The sequence below is a fragment of the Suncus etruscus genome, chromosome 12 (assembly GCF_024139225.1).
Source record: "Suncus etruscus isolate mSunEtr1 chromosome 12, mSunEtr1.pri.cur, whole genome shotgun sequence".
Lineage (NCBI taxonomy): Eukaryota > Metazoa > Chordata > Mammalia > Eulipotyphla > Soricidae > Suncus > Suncus etruscus.
Window position 1 is genome coordinate 86,737,574 of NC_064859.1, and position 15,266 is coordinate 86,752,839.

Below are 15,266 nucleotides of genomic sequence, written 5' to 3' on the forward strand. Positions count from 1 at the left end.
GGATTCAGAGCATTTATTTCTCATCTTTCTCATCAAAATGGTGTTCCAAACTGTGGGCTAAGAGTATCTTCCAAGTAAATGGATTTGTCTCATAAAATTTTTATTTTAAAGTTATTTCTACTCCAGAAAAAAAAATAAGGACAAGAAAAAAAAGCCAAAGTTATTTTGTGATTCTGACAATTGTTTCCAGAGTCTGTTCTTGGCAGAAGAAATTATTATCCTCAGATGAACAAACCTCTATCTATTGGAGGAGAGTGAGGTAACTGGCTGTCTTTGCAGAGAGCAATAATGCTTTGTCCTTTTTAAAAATGCACATGGGCTATTTGTAAACGAAGCTCCATTCCCACATTTATTCACTACACTCTGGCTCAGAGTAGGTGACTTAATTCATTCATCAAAGAACAAGCAGAATCTTATGTAGAGAAGCAAAAATAATAATAAAATACCTTTCAACTTTGAAAAGCCATTCAGTCAAATTTGATTAAATGCTAATTATTTGCCATGTCTGGCACCCTGTGTGTTTTATAAATAGGCTGGTTTTAGGGAGAGCAATAAGCTCTGGTTTGTAGCACTTGGCAGTTTCCATTTGCCAGACAACCACCACCAGGACTGAATTCAAGCAACCAATACTGACCTAACAGGATGTGTCATTTGATATAAGCCATCTTCACATGCAGAAAGAGCTTAGAGTTTAGAGTATGAACAAGTAAAAGGAATCACATTTGGTAGTAGTAGGAGTATTCTAACAAAGAAACCATTCCTCAGGCAGGCAGGTCAGACTGAAGTAGAGTTTATTTGTGAGAAAAACTATGTGAGCTAAATGGGGGCACAGAATGAGTAGTGACAAAAATCAGGCCAGATATGGCATGATCAGAAGATGGATGAAAAGGAGCAGAGAAAAACTAGACAAGGACAGTAAAAGGGACCTATACACATACTTTAAAAAAAAAAAGTCAGCCTTCATTTTTTTTTTTAGCATATTGTGCCTTTTGTGCATAGAACCTGCATGATTATCAGCACAGAGAAAGTCAAGTCACAGGTCACTTGCCTTGGGAAGTGTCTGTGGTATCACAGCACTTGGATTACATTTGGTCTGCTTTGTGTCTAAGAAAGGTGTCAAACTCAGACCCAAGGGCCACACCATTATCTTTGACCTTGCATTATGACTGCAGGATGAATGCTATTAGAGGAAATTCATTGGAGAAGATTAACTCTATCTTACCAGTGCTCCAGAATCATGTTGGAACTCTGCAGGCAAGCAGCTAGTCTTGCAGCAAGGCCAGAGCAGTAAATGTGGGTCAAGCATTTCCAGATGCAGACATTCATCATCCAGTTGTGTCTTGAGACAAACCACTCCCAGAATAGAGGGATGGTGCTTTGAGTATCAGTAATTCCTTCAGGTTCAGGGGCACTTCTTCACTGAGGCAGAACAGCATAATGATTATAATCTCCTCTCTATGAGTCCTAGGGCACAGGCAAAAAAAATCAGCCTCCTCTCTGCTTCCCCAAACCTAAAACATCAAACAGCTTTGGGATATGACCCAGGGTTGGTTTCCCTCTGACTACAAAGCATTGATGGTAGGCTGCCTTCCTCATTTCATAATTGTAAGCTTGGGTGCTAGTTTTGAATCAATGTCTTTACAGATTCCCTGAAGAGATTGCACTCCATCTTCCAGGTGCTCAGAGGAACTCACAGAATAAATAAGGTACAAAAAATTCTTTGACTTGGGTTCAAAATATAGCCAATTATTATCTTCCACATTTTTGCTACTAAAGGGTCTTGATTCACTATGATTCGCAGTAGAGAATATAGAGGGAGATTACCCTTGGGAAATAGATGGATAGAGAGATAAAAATAGCAATTACTGGCCCATAGAGGGCTCAATTCTAAGCAGGATATAAGATGAGGAGTGAAGTTAATGAGAGGGAGAGAGATTCAGTGTGATCTCTCTCATATGTAGGCTATAAAATAGCATAATGATGAAATAATGAATGCCTAAAACGGATGGGAAAGAAGTACCTCTCTTCAAGGCACAATGATGGGTAGGAGGCAAATGGAGGAAACTGGAAAATAAAGGAAAGTCAATACTGGTGAAGGGATTAGTGTTGAAAGATTGTATTCCTGAAACCCAATCATGAATAACTTTGTAAGTTCACTGTGCCACTGTCCATCCTGGATTGGCTGCGTGCAAGGCAAATGCCCTACTGCAGTGCTATCTCTCCAGCTCTCACTGTGAATAGTAACTTTAAAAAAAATCAAAAAAGTGCAGAGTGGCTGCTCATCTTGAAAGCAGGGCTCTACAAGACTGAGTTGCTCCTCTGCTGGCATTGTGCCTAGTTTTGAATATGAATAGAAAACAAGCGGTGATGAAAAATATTATACCCACTATTGGCAACTACACTGCCACAACACACTAGGTCTGGGTCGTTTCCATTCTCCTCTGTGGGAAGACCTTATTATCCTATGCCATAGCTCAGTTATATTTTTTATTGCTATGTATTGGGATAATAAATTCATGTTGCCTTGTATGCACTTCCTGGACCACAAACTGTATTTATATAAAAGTGACTGAAAATATTTTTTTCTTGCCCTGGGTATCCATGATGTTTTGTAATAATAATGTCATCTTCTCAGATCTCTTCACTCATCGCTGGACACAGGTTTTTCTGTGGGGAAAAAAAAACTCTGGAATTCATCCAGTCCTTCCTCTGGGCATTTTAATTATAGCCACATTCGAAAATTATCCTGTTCTCTTTTACTGAACTCCTTGTTCAGGACCACATGAAGCTTCTATCGTGGCACCACATTACTCTGAACTTCTATTATAACTGATTGCCTCTTTCTTGGCATAAGAACTATAGCCTATTCATTTCTGTGCCTCTGTCAGAAGCATTGTAGACAGAAAATTGAATGTTTGAATTTCTTTTTTGTTAGTTTTTGTTTGTGGGTCTAAGTGATGTCCAGGGATTACTCCTGGCTCTGTGCTCAGGGATCATTTTTTCATGCTCAGGGAACAATATGGGGTGCCAGAAATAGAACTTGAGTTAGAAGCAAGGTCTTACTTACCCACCACTGTACTATCACTCCAGCTCCAAATGTTTGAATTTACAATGTTGTGAACTGGATAGGAAACTCATTTAAGGAGGTTATATCTCCTATGTATTTTTGTTCTGGGTATAAAAGGACAACAGTGAATGAGCAAGGGAGGTTTCAAGAGCTACTCTTTAGGCCCAGTAAGCAATACTCCCTGTCTTAGTCAATAAATATGATTTATTGTATCTTTATATCCATGTCTTCTGAACAGCAACCTTCTCTATTTATCTGTTATTTGCTTTCTTTGGCCATGGAACCCACATACAGACTCACAGAAGCATTGTGTTCTGATCCCCTATTCTTACCTATTAGTGTCATTATTAACCTCAGTCAAAGGTAATATTGGGAGAATGTATGAAGAGACAAAATTCTCATTGGATGAAATAATTTTTAAAAAGTCTCCAGACTTGTGGGCCAGAGAGATAGCACAGCAGTAGTGCATTTGTCTTGCATGCGGCCTATCCAGGGTGGATGGTGGTTCATATCCTGGCATCCCATATTGTTCCCTGGGCCTGCCAGGAGCAACTTCTGAGTGAAAAAGCAGGAGTAACCCCTGAGCCATGCTGGGTGTGACCCAAAAACCAAAAAAAAAAATAATAACAACAACAAAAATAAACAGTGTCCAGACTAGAGTTCACTTGATAGTAAAGAAACTATATCCTTGGACACTAAAGATGTAATTATTTTGAATATTGACCTATCTTTTTCCATTGCTCTGGACAATAAAAATAAATCATGGCAACTTTCTAATCCTCAGTTAGATTGTTTTGTGTATTACATAGGTGCACTAATGGTTTCTTATGATATTCTATTGTTCCAGACTCTGGAAGTCTTTGGTTGTAGCTCTTTTAAAGCCATCAATGTAATGAGGTTATTTGGATTTAAATGAGCCCATTCTATATTATCATGGGTAAATGTGTTAGTGCTGATAATTATCTTCTTTCAAGGCTGAAAATCTAATTTTTCTCTAAGCAAATAACATTGGACGTTCATTGCCTCCAGTACAGACTCACTAGCTTTTCTGCCAATATGCATTATGATCATTCATGTCCTAAACCCGTTATTATTCTGGTCCAAAGAAGAGATTTGAGAAATGTAAGTCAGTAAAGGCTAAGTGAAAGAGAAACTAGAACTTTCCCATACTGTTTATCAAGCGCTTGCCTACATATCAGAATTTGGAATTGGACTTTTCACTGCTCCCAAGCTAAAGCACTGATTTTAATTCACAGAGTTAAATCCAGCTGAGTTTAAAATCTGTTGCAACAAGTCACCAGAGGGACTATGTATCTCTCTCTTTCAGAGAAGCCAAGCACAGCGGTTCAATTAAACTAGCACCAAGTCCTTCACTCCAAAGACTGAAGAGCCTGAGGGAAAGATGTCAAGGGGAGAGTTATATGCTCCCTTTCACCCCTTTTGGCTAGAAAAATCATGGTGTTTGTGACCAGAAAATTGAAATGGAATGAGATCCAAGATGGCAGCCACTGACTCCTTATCTATTAACCTTCAGGGTAGAGTGCTCCCTAGAAGGAAGGGTGACCAAGATGAATTGCCTCTTGGATCTTAGCACATTGTTTCTCTACTACAAGAAAGCTATTTGGAAAGTTTGCGATTCCCACCCAAAACATGTAGGATTATAAGATTCTTTAAAATGGAATCTTTGAGACCAGCCAAGCAAACTAGATAGCTGCAAAAGAAATGCCCCACTCCTCCAAAATAAACATGCTTCTAGGTTTTGGAAATAAATAAGAGATGAAATGGTAGAACTGCTATGATAATTATTGGCTCTCAAATTAATGGTAATAATTACCTTTGCAAATTGCCATGTAACTGTTCAGTGAACAAGTTCATAATCTAATCCTACACATTGTTATTTCTTTTTAAGCCAGATCTTTCTATTTTTATGTCTGGAGGCTAAAGCTCCTTGCTTTAGACTAATTTGTACTTTAATCTCTGCTAACCTAAGCCCTTATTGTGCATAATGAGAATAAAATGGTTGAAGGAAAGCACTTAATGAATGTCAATCCTGTGTCCTGCACAAAAGAATCCTGAAACATCTCTTCCAGCTAGATCTGCCCCCATGCTGTTGTAGAGGCATCTTCTTGTTAAGAATTAAAGAATAATGTGTGATCTATTAGCTGCATTCTGGACTTTTTGGAACTCAGAGAGGGGACTGACATGAAGCAAAACTGTTTTTCCTTCTCTCCATGTAAAAGATTACATGATCATTTTTTGTAGCTCATTATAAGATGCAGTTGGAAGATCCTTTTAGAGTTAAAAAGTAAATTATTGACTTTCTCTCTCCTGGCCCTTTCTGATTCCCTGTCTTTTGGTTTTTTTTTTTTGTTGTTGTTGTTGTTGTTTTTTTTTCATAATCTGTTTTTTGGATTCAAGATATGGTGCCTCTTCGTGCCAAAGTCATCATTAGCTATAAAAAGTTGCCTTGCATTTTGTTTGTAGTTGTCATGGCTGTCTGAGGCATGCAAAGTTTGATTTAATCTTCTGGCTATTCAACAGAAAATATTCAAGTTTAAATTAGGTATATACATATGTGCTCAGGAGGTTTAAAATAAATTTTAAACATCACTGTAATACAGTGTGGTAAAAAAGACTTGGACTTAAAGTTGGTGGTGAAATGGTGAAATCTCAAATGTTAAAAGAATTTCTATAGGTTGACATTGTGAGGATATCCCTAAATTGAGGTGAAATTTTAATTATTCTCAGAATATGGAAGAATGAACAAATAAAATACTTGATTTAACAGGAAAATAGGGCATAAGACATAGAAAACTCACACAGATTTTGCTGAACATACCTGAATAAACTAAATTTCAAAGGTGTAAGAGGATTATTATGGTCATGAATGTAGGTATTTAGGTGAGTGTTTAGATGCTTAGAACTGGATAACAAATAGTAGTTGAAAAAGTTAACACTTTGAGTAGATTTTTGGACTTGGTTAAATGCTTCAACTTTGAAATTAAAGAAATTAAAATCAATTGGATTGCTTTTGATGGGAACTTGAGTAAATTGCAGAAACTCAACTTTCTCAGAATAGGAGTGAAAGTGATAGCTACGTCCAATAGGATTTTTGTCAGGTAGAAATAAGGCAATCTATACTTTCGACATTTGCACAGATGTGTCCACATCTGCGGACACATTTGGTAAGTTCTTTTGACATGAAAAGCATTTAGTAAATAAGTGATTACTATTATAAATTTATCACCATCATGATGATTATATAGACACAAAGAGGTTTGTTAGTATATGCATACAGAGGACTGTCTAGAGGAGAAGGAGAAATTGTTATTTAAGCAGTGTAATATAGGAATCTGTCTGTGAGATCAGGTTTGCATATGTGCATGGGTGATTAGATTAGTAAGTAGTACTGACTAGCAGAGGGAGAAATTGTTTATGTCTCTTCATGTCAAAATGTGGTGGCTTCTTTCACTTAGCAGTGGTACAGATCTGGGGAAAGGACTTATTGATGCTAAACTCTCAGAGCTCTAGAATTTGGATGCTTTCCTGCATCAATATCCTGGCCACTCTTTTGCCAACAATTATTATCTTAGAGAAAACTTTGCTGAACTTTCACAGCCAGTTCACAGGTGATGGGATCACGCATTAGGGCATTATTTGTCTCACAGCCATTTCATTTTCTCAAATGTGTCATAAAGAGTAGCAGTCATTCTGACAAGTGCCATTTTACCCATATTTGCCAGATAACCTTGGACTTGCAGGCCTTTTAGACAGCTGTAAACTTCGTGTACTGTAATTCTATACCAGTTTCTTATCTGTTTAACACAAGAGAACCTTCAACTGAAAATTAATTTAGGGAAATTGAAAGTCCTTTTTCTGTGTTCACCTGTTTGTAAATGATAAGGGCCATAAACAACAGTTTTAATAATTCGGTCCTTTGCCCAGGAGCAGCGGTTTATGATCCCAGCCGCCATCTCATTCCCACATGAGCTGATCTTCCATTTCAAGCCAGCACTCAGTTTCTGTTATGAAATGCAAGGGCTCATCCCAATTTAATACATGGCTTCCTTCATATGGAACATGCGAACCAGAATGTCTGCGAGAGACCTGGGCTAGGGTTCCTCTCTGCACCAGACTGCAGGGAGGAAATTAAATGGGGAAAAGAAGCAATACTTACTCTTGTTTGTTAAAGCGATTTAAGGATTGCTTTTCAAAACTTCATTTCATGGAATAGAAATTCCATGCTTCTATTGCTAGAGGGATGAGAGATAGAGGGAAAGGAACCAAGAGCAAGAGGGGGGAAAAGTGGCACACAAGTCAGAAAAAGAATAAAAATGAAATTAAAGACTAAAAAAGAATTAAACTGAAATGATAAAAGCAAAAGAGAGCTTGGGTGTGAATTGTTATTTTGGTAGCAAAAGTGAATGTTTTAGGGGAGAAGAGGTACATACCATACATACCAGGACCCAAATGAACCAATATTTTCCTAACCTCCCACACACCAGCTTTTCATTAAAGGCTGGAACACTCCACAAGCAATGCTGGGATATTAATTTATTAGATACATCTTTCATATCCTCAGTCTTGATAATTTACAAGAGGTGCTGTGCAGTTTTAATATCCTGCTCAGACAGGCTCAGGCATCTTGGCAAATTTTCCAGCACTCAGATCTAACTGACCACTGATCTCTTCACAAACCTTCTCTTCAATGATAATTAGAATATTATTGACTCTTTAAAAAATGAGAATAATTGTTATTTATAGTACTATTAATGATAGGGTTTCCTACATACATGTTATGTTTCAACACCACACTCCTAATAGAGTTTCTGCTTCCCTTGAGCATTATTTCAAGGCTTTTATTCCAACTGTAACTTGCTCCCATTCTTGTTAAGATCAGTTCTGTAAACCAGCTCTCAGGTTCTCTTCATTTTGTCCTTATGTTATTCCTTAACATGTTTTTGCAGAACTCAGGTATTGGGGGCCAAAGCGATGGTGCAGTTTACCTTGCTCGCAGCTGATCCAGGACGAACCTCAGTTCGATTCCTGGTGTCCCCTATGGTCCTCTGAGCCAGGAGTAACCCCTGAGCGTCACTGGGTGTGACCCCTCCAAAAAAATAGAGCTCAGGTATTAGTGAGATGATTCCATATCTGTCCTTCTTACTCTGATTGATTTCTTTCAGCATGATGCTCTCTACCTAGGTGAGATTTTGCATGATTTCATCTCTTCTTATAGTTAACTAATATTTCATTGAATGTATATGTATATATACACACACTATGGTATCTAGTCCATTGTTCTTGGAGATGAAATAATTTCCGAATTTTGGCTATTATTAATTTTGCTTCAAAAGATATAAGAGAACATATTCATTTTAGAAAGCAATTGTTTTGGGGCACTTTAAGGTAGATGCCAAGAAGTAGAATTGCTGGATTGAAAAGGAGCTCAAATCTTAGTTTTTAAAGAAGTGCCCATTTTTTCCAAACATTGAATTAGTCAATATTTCCACCAATAATAAATGAGGTGTCTTCATTTTGTTAATTTATTTTAGCACTAATTATTTTCTTCCTTCTTTCCTTCCTTCCTTTGTTCCTTCCTCCCTTCCTTTCTTCCTTCTTTCCTCCTTCTTTCCTTCTTTCCTCCCTTCTTTCCTTTCTTCCTTCATTTTCTTACTTTCTTCCTTTTTCTTTTCTTTCATTTTCTTACTTTCTTCTATTTCTTTCTGCCTTTGTTCTTTCATTCTTTTTATTTTTTCTTTTCTTTCTCTCTTCCTTTATCTTTCTCTTTTTTCTTTTTTCCTTACTCTCTTCCTTTATATCTTCCTTTCTTCTTTCTTACTCTTTTGTACTTTGCATTTTTCCTTCCTTCTTTCCTTTTTTCTTTCTTTATTCCTTCTTTCTTTTTTCTTCTTTTCTTTTTTATCTTTCATTCTTCCTTCCTTCCTTTTTTCTTTTCTTTCTTTTTCTTTCTTTTTATCATTTATTCTTTCGTTCTTCCCTCCTTCCTTACTTTCTTCTTTCATTTTTTCTTCTCTTTCTTCCTTCTTTCTTTCTTTCTTTCTTTCTTTCTTTCTTTCTTTCTTTCTTTCTTTCTTTCTTTCTTTCTTTCTTTCTTTCTTTCCTTCCTTCCTTCCTTCCTTCCTTCTTCCTTCCTTCCTTCCTTCTTCCTTCCTTCCTTCCTTCCTTCCTTCCTTCCTTCCTTCCTTCCTTCCTTCCTTCCTTCCTTCCTTCCTTCCTTCCTCCTACTTCCTTCCTTCCTTCCTTCCTTCCTTCCTTCCTTCCTTCCTTCCTTCCTTCCTTCCTTCCTTCTTCCTTCCTTCCTTCCTTCCTTCCTTCCTTCCTTCCTTCCTTCCTTTCTTTCTTTCTTTCTTTCTTTCTTTCTTTCTTTCTTTCTTTCTTTCGTGGGCAGAATAGTTACTCCTGACTCGGCACTCAGAAATCACTTCTGCATATTTCCTGGCAGGGGACAATATGAGATGCTTGGAATTGAACCGGGGTCATCCTCATGCAAGGCAAATACTCTATCCATTGTGATATACCTCTGGCCCCATTTTTTTGCTCTTTTTTTTTTAATGTGTGCCAGTCTTACTTGATTGAGGTGATTTGTCATTACAGTTCTATCAAAATAAATGAACACAGACAGCATAATACACATACAACTATTAGCTCTCTAAATTTATTTTTGAGAAAGTGTCTGTTTATTCATTTTACTAGTTTAGTTACATATTTTGAATATTAAACCTTTTTAGATGGTCATAAAACTTCTTAATTAATAAAACTTCTTAATGCCCCTTTGTTTATCTTTCCTTACTTTTGTTTGGCCAATAAACATAAATCATTAAAGATTCTTATAGAGTCAATGTCATAAGTGGTTCTCAAAATGTTTTCCTCAGCAAAAATTATGGGTTCAGAACTACTATGAAGGGTTTTGAATATTTTAATGTGTATGATAAGGATTTAGGTCCCATACCATATGTTGAATGGTTTTTCTGATTCCATTTTATATTGTTTGCTACTTCATCATTTATTAGCCAGACACTAAACTCTATTCCACTGGTCTGAGAATCTGTCTTTATTCCCAAACTACACTTTTTTTTGGTTAATAATTTAATTTAAAGTTGGGGGAAGAGAAGCACCCAAACTACATTTTTTCATAATTTTTTTCCATTTGCGGGAATTAATTATCTATATAAATTTATATAGCATTTGAATCTACTTCTCAAAAATGGTCATGATATTTTCATAAGGGCTGATTAGTATTTAATATTTGGGGATGAGATTTATTTGAATAATATTGATTCTTTCAGTCTATAGACAGGAGATGCATTTCTATTTCTTTATGTCTCCTTTTTATAGGGATTTATAATTTTCTCTGTATAAGCTTTCCATATCATTTTTGTTTGTTTTTGTTTTTGTTTTTTTGAGCCACACCCAGTGATGCTCAGGGGTTATTCCTGACTTTGCGCTCAGAAATCGCTCCTGGCTTGGGGGACCATATAGGACACGGGGGGATGGAACCACAGTCTGTCCTAGGTTAGCGCTTACAAAGCAGATGCCTTAACTGTAGCATCACCGCTCTGGGTCTGCTTTCCATATATTTTGTTTAGAATGATCCTAGAGGGACCAGAGAGATAGCATGGAGGTAGGGCATTTGCCTTGCATGCAGAAGGATGGTGGTTCGAATCCTGGCATCCCATATGGTCCCCCGAGCCTGCCAGGAGAGATTTCTGAGCATAGAGCTAGGAGTAATCCCCGAATGCTGCCAGGTGTGATGATTCCTAGATATTTTAATTTGAGAAGTTATGAGATTTTTTTGTAATTTTTTTCTTCATTTTACTTTATTGTTTACAGATATAAATTTTATAGTTTTTCTTTGTTTGTTTGGTTGGTTAGGTTTTAGGGCCACTTCTAGCAGTGCTCAGGGATTACTCCTGACTCTGAACTCAGAAATCATTCCTGGCTGGCTTGGGAGACCACCTGGGGTCAAACATAGAACAGCCATATGCAAGGCAAACACCCTATTCTCTGTGCTATCACTCCTAGAAATTTCATAGATTTTTGCATGTAATTTTTTAGCTTGTAAGTTTATCCTATAAATTTATTGAAGGTTTTGTGATAAACTTCTTATAGTTTATCTAAAATAATATATCTTAGCTTCTTCATTTCTATTCTGCAGTCCATTAATATCTCTCTTTTGTTAAATTACTGTAACAAGAATGTCTAAGACTTTTAAATGACATTTTTGAAAAAAAGCAGTAATGCTCTTTCATCTGATCTTATTAAGAAAACTTAAAATTTTTTTTGTATTGAGTATCATGTTTTCTATTGGTTTGTGCTGCATGGCTTTAAGGATATTCCTTGAAGGAAAGAACTTTCTATTATTGAAGGAAGTTCCTACTATTCCCACTTTATGGAGGTTTTTTTTTTATCATGAATGAGTACTGCATCTGGTCAAATGCTTCTTATGCTTCCACTGATATAATGATAGATTTTAGGTTTCCTTGTATGTTTTATATATAACATATTACACTGATTAACTAATGTATATTAAATTATCCTTAGATCCCTGGGATAACCCTCACTTGTTCATGCTGTATGATCTTTTTGATATATTGTTGGATTTGGATTGCAAATACTTTGTTGATTATATCTACATCTATGTTCATCAAGAATATGGAGTAGTGTTTTTCTTTTATAGTGATGCTCTTGTTTTTGTCATCAGGGTATTGATTCTCTCATAAACTTAGAGAAGTCATACTTTTCAACTTTCTGAAAGAAAATGAGAAGTGGAATAAGATCTTCTATAAAGAATTAGAATAACTCTTCAGAAAACCCATCCGTAGGCATGTGACCACTCTAGGTTTGTTTCCCAGGATCCAAAAAAGTTCCCTGAACCTGCCTTCAGTAATTCTTGGAGTAGAATTAGGAGTAACCTTTGATCATCACCAGCTATGACAAAAAAAATTTTTTTTTGTCCTGGTCTTTTGTTTTGGGGGAGAATTTTGCTATTTTAATGTCCTTGCTAGTAAATATACTCCAGCGTTCTATTTCTTTTTGTTTTGTTCTTAGAAGACTATATGATTCCAAAAATTTATTAATTTCTTATTGGTTATCAATTTTGTGGCATATTTTCATAGAGATAACTGATTATGACCTGGCACAGGCCTCAGAAGAATGGGCATTCTCCATTCACCTCTGAACTAGGGAAGCCACCTACAAAACATCCAACATTGTCTATAACATCACCTGGAAGCAATCCTCTACCAGGGAAGATCTTACCGCTGCTCTGACATCGACCTACTCAAAAGAGACTTTTCTTAACACTGAGAAGACTTAACAACAATAATGTCCTGCTTACTGGACAGAGCTCTCTGCATTGCCCTTTAATTGTGAGGTGAAACTAGAGGACGCTTGACACTAGCCTGATTTCAATGTAGGATATGCAGATTCCAGGATCTTTTGCCAACAATAGAGACTGTTTGAAAAATAAAACCGTATTGGCACTACAGACAAGGACTTGGATTAGACAAACTATTTTGCCAGAGCCTAGAGCTGGTCTTATGCCAGGAAACTTCAGGGATAGGGTCTTCTTGTATTAGGCCAAGGCTTTTCCTTTGCATGTCACCCATATTTTGGTGGGCCTATGCAAACAATAATTGCCACTCTAACACCGTTTTTACTTTGCTCCTTTGACTCTAAATCTTTTTTTTTTTTTTTTTTTTGGTTTTTGGGCCACACCCGTTTGACGTTCATGGGTTACTCCTGGCTATGCGCTCAGAAATCGCCCCTGGCTTGGGGGAACCATATGGGACGCCGGGGTATCGAACCGCAATCCGGTCCGCCCTACGCTGGTGCTTGCAAGGCTGACACCTTACCTCTAGTGCCACCTTCCCGGCCCCAATTGACTCTAAATCTTAAAAAAAATACCTACTTAAACTTTTGAGGTTAACATAAACTAATATGCATATGCATGGAAATGTAAAAAATATTATGTCTTCAATGTTTAAGGAGTTACACAAATATCATGGCTTTAAATTGCTTTGTGTACCACTAAGAAATGTTATAATGTACATCTGGAGACTTGAGGGACAAAGTAATTAATTGTACATGGGTTCTGTTTTATTTCTTCTTAATATTCCTTGACTGTATGTTCAAAATTAAGGTGTCAGCAATGGGATTTCTTCTGAGAACTCTGTTTATTGGTGACTATCTATCCACGGTAACTTTACCTTGTCCTCTTCCTTTGCATCATTGTTCTCATAATTAAAAATAAAAAACAAAACAAAAACAAACAAAAAAGAAATAACTGATTATGATTTCTACTCTATTTATCATCATTTTCTCTTCATTTTCTGATTTAGTTTATTAAAATTTTCTCTGAGTCTACCAAATGGTTTATCAATATCATCCCTTGAAAAATCATGTTTAATTTTGAAATGAATTAGCCAATACTTGATTTCCTGCTTAAAATAATAATTAAAAAATTAAAATACAACTACTTTTTAAAGCAATGGCCTGGGCCAGTTTTATGTAGAATACCCAGAGAAGATCTGTAATCAGTCTGAACTATGAAGCAATGCCTTTCTGTCTTACTCTATAGGAGAGATCTATTGATTATACTTACTGCTGAGGAAAATAGCCATTCCTCAATTTTCTTTTGTTAAGATCTTTAAATCATAATGTCTTTCTTTGAGGTTGAAATGGCATTCCATAAGAGTTATGACTTTTCCAGTTATATAAGAAAAATTGGAAGATCCATAATATTAAAAAAATAACAATTCAGAAACTAAAGAGGAAGAGTCATGATTATTTCAATAAGAATCCCCATAAACATCTTTAAATATGTTCAGTATCTATTAATGATAAATATTTTAAGCATGCCAGTTATAGAATGAGTTTCACTCATTAGAAAATAAAGCCAATACTTTTATTGAGATAATGCTTTCTCTCAATATCATAAACAAATTCTGAGTTTTCTTCTTGACTAATCTAACTCAACATATACTCTAAGTCCTGTTCAGTGTAAAGAAATAAAATTCAATTCATATAATACATTATATATCATATCTATACTGTATTATATATTTACATAAATATATATAAATAATATATTCAATATATAAAATAATGTATACTTATATTTTATATACATAATACCTTATACATATTCTATATACAATATAAAATATATGATAAGAGTATAAGAATTTCCATAATATCTACCAAAGTTTGCATTATCAGAGCACAAAAATAAGTCATTGAATGTAATATGCTGACAATAAACGACTAAAATTAAATTTATTATAAACACCAATGACAATAAGATATATGCATAATAATCATACATTTAAATCTATGTTTAAGTTCAAAACTCTAAAACAGTGATGAATAAAATAAAATAATATAATCGCTAATTTATATTATGGATTTATTTTATTTTATTTTGTGGAATAGAGTCACTGCATTACTTTTGACCTCAGAAATCTAAACTCCTAAGCAATGTAACCCACGACTCTGTGGCTATGCACTGATTTTGAACAACGGACAATGATGTCATATTTATTAAGGACTTACTGTACATCTGGTACTCTGCTATGCTATTAACATGACACATACAATTCAATAGTCATAATAACTCTATGAGGTTGATTTTATTATCATTTCCAAGTTACAGTGAGGCTACAATAGCTTATAGAATTGCCCCAAAATTACACTGTTAGTGTTGGAACTAGGAAAGCACTTACATATGTTCCAGCATTGAGTGCCAAATTCTTATTGTACATCATTTGCATGGGAGGGTAGGCTGGCAGAAGATGGAATCGGACCTTTTATAGCAGAAGCAGATGGAAGTCTACACTTTCCATGTAAAAAATTAATGGACATAAAGAAAATTAGCATTTTTCTTCCTCATGGTACTCTGGTTTGGGGGTCATCATCAATTTTTATATTGTGAGTTATTATTTTTTTTTTGCTTGGAAGAAAGTTATAGTTTAAAAAGTCTTACTGCTGGGAAGAAACATTCAGATTTTATGTATTTTTTATTAAATCTCACTATGTGCTTAGCCCCAATCTCTGTTATTTCTTCTATCAAGGCACTTAGAGTATAAAGGATCTTAAGCACTTACTTTTTTTTTTTTTTTTTTTTGAGGAATTGATCCAAGTCTGGGGCATTAGGATGAGATGGCTAGCACCTTACTTT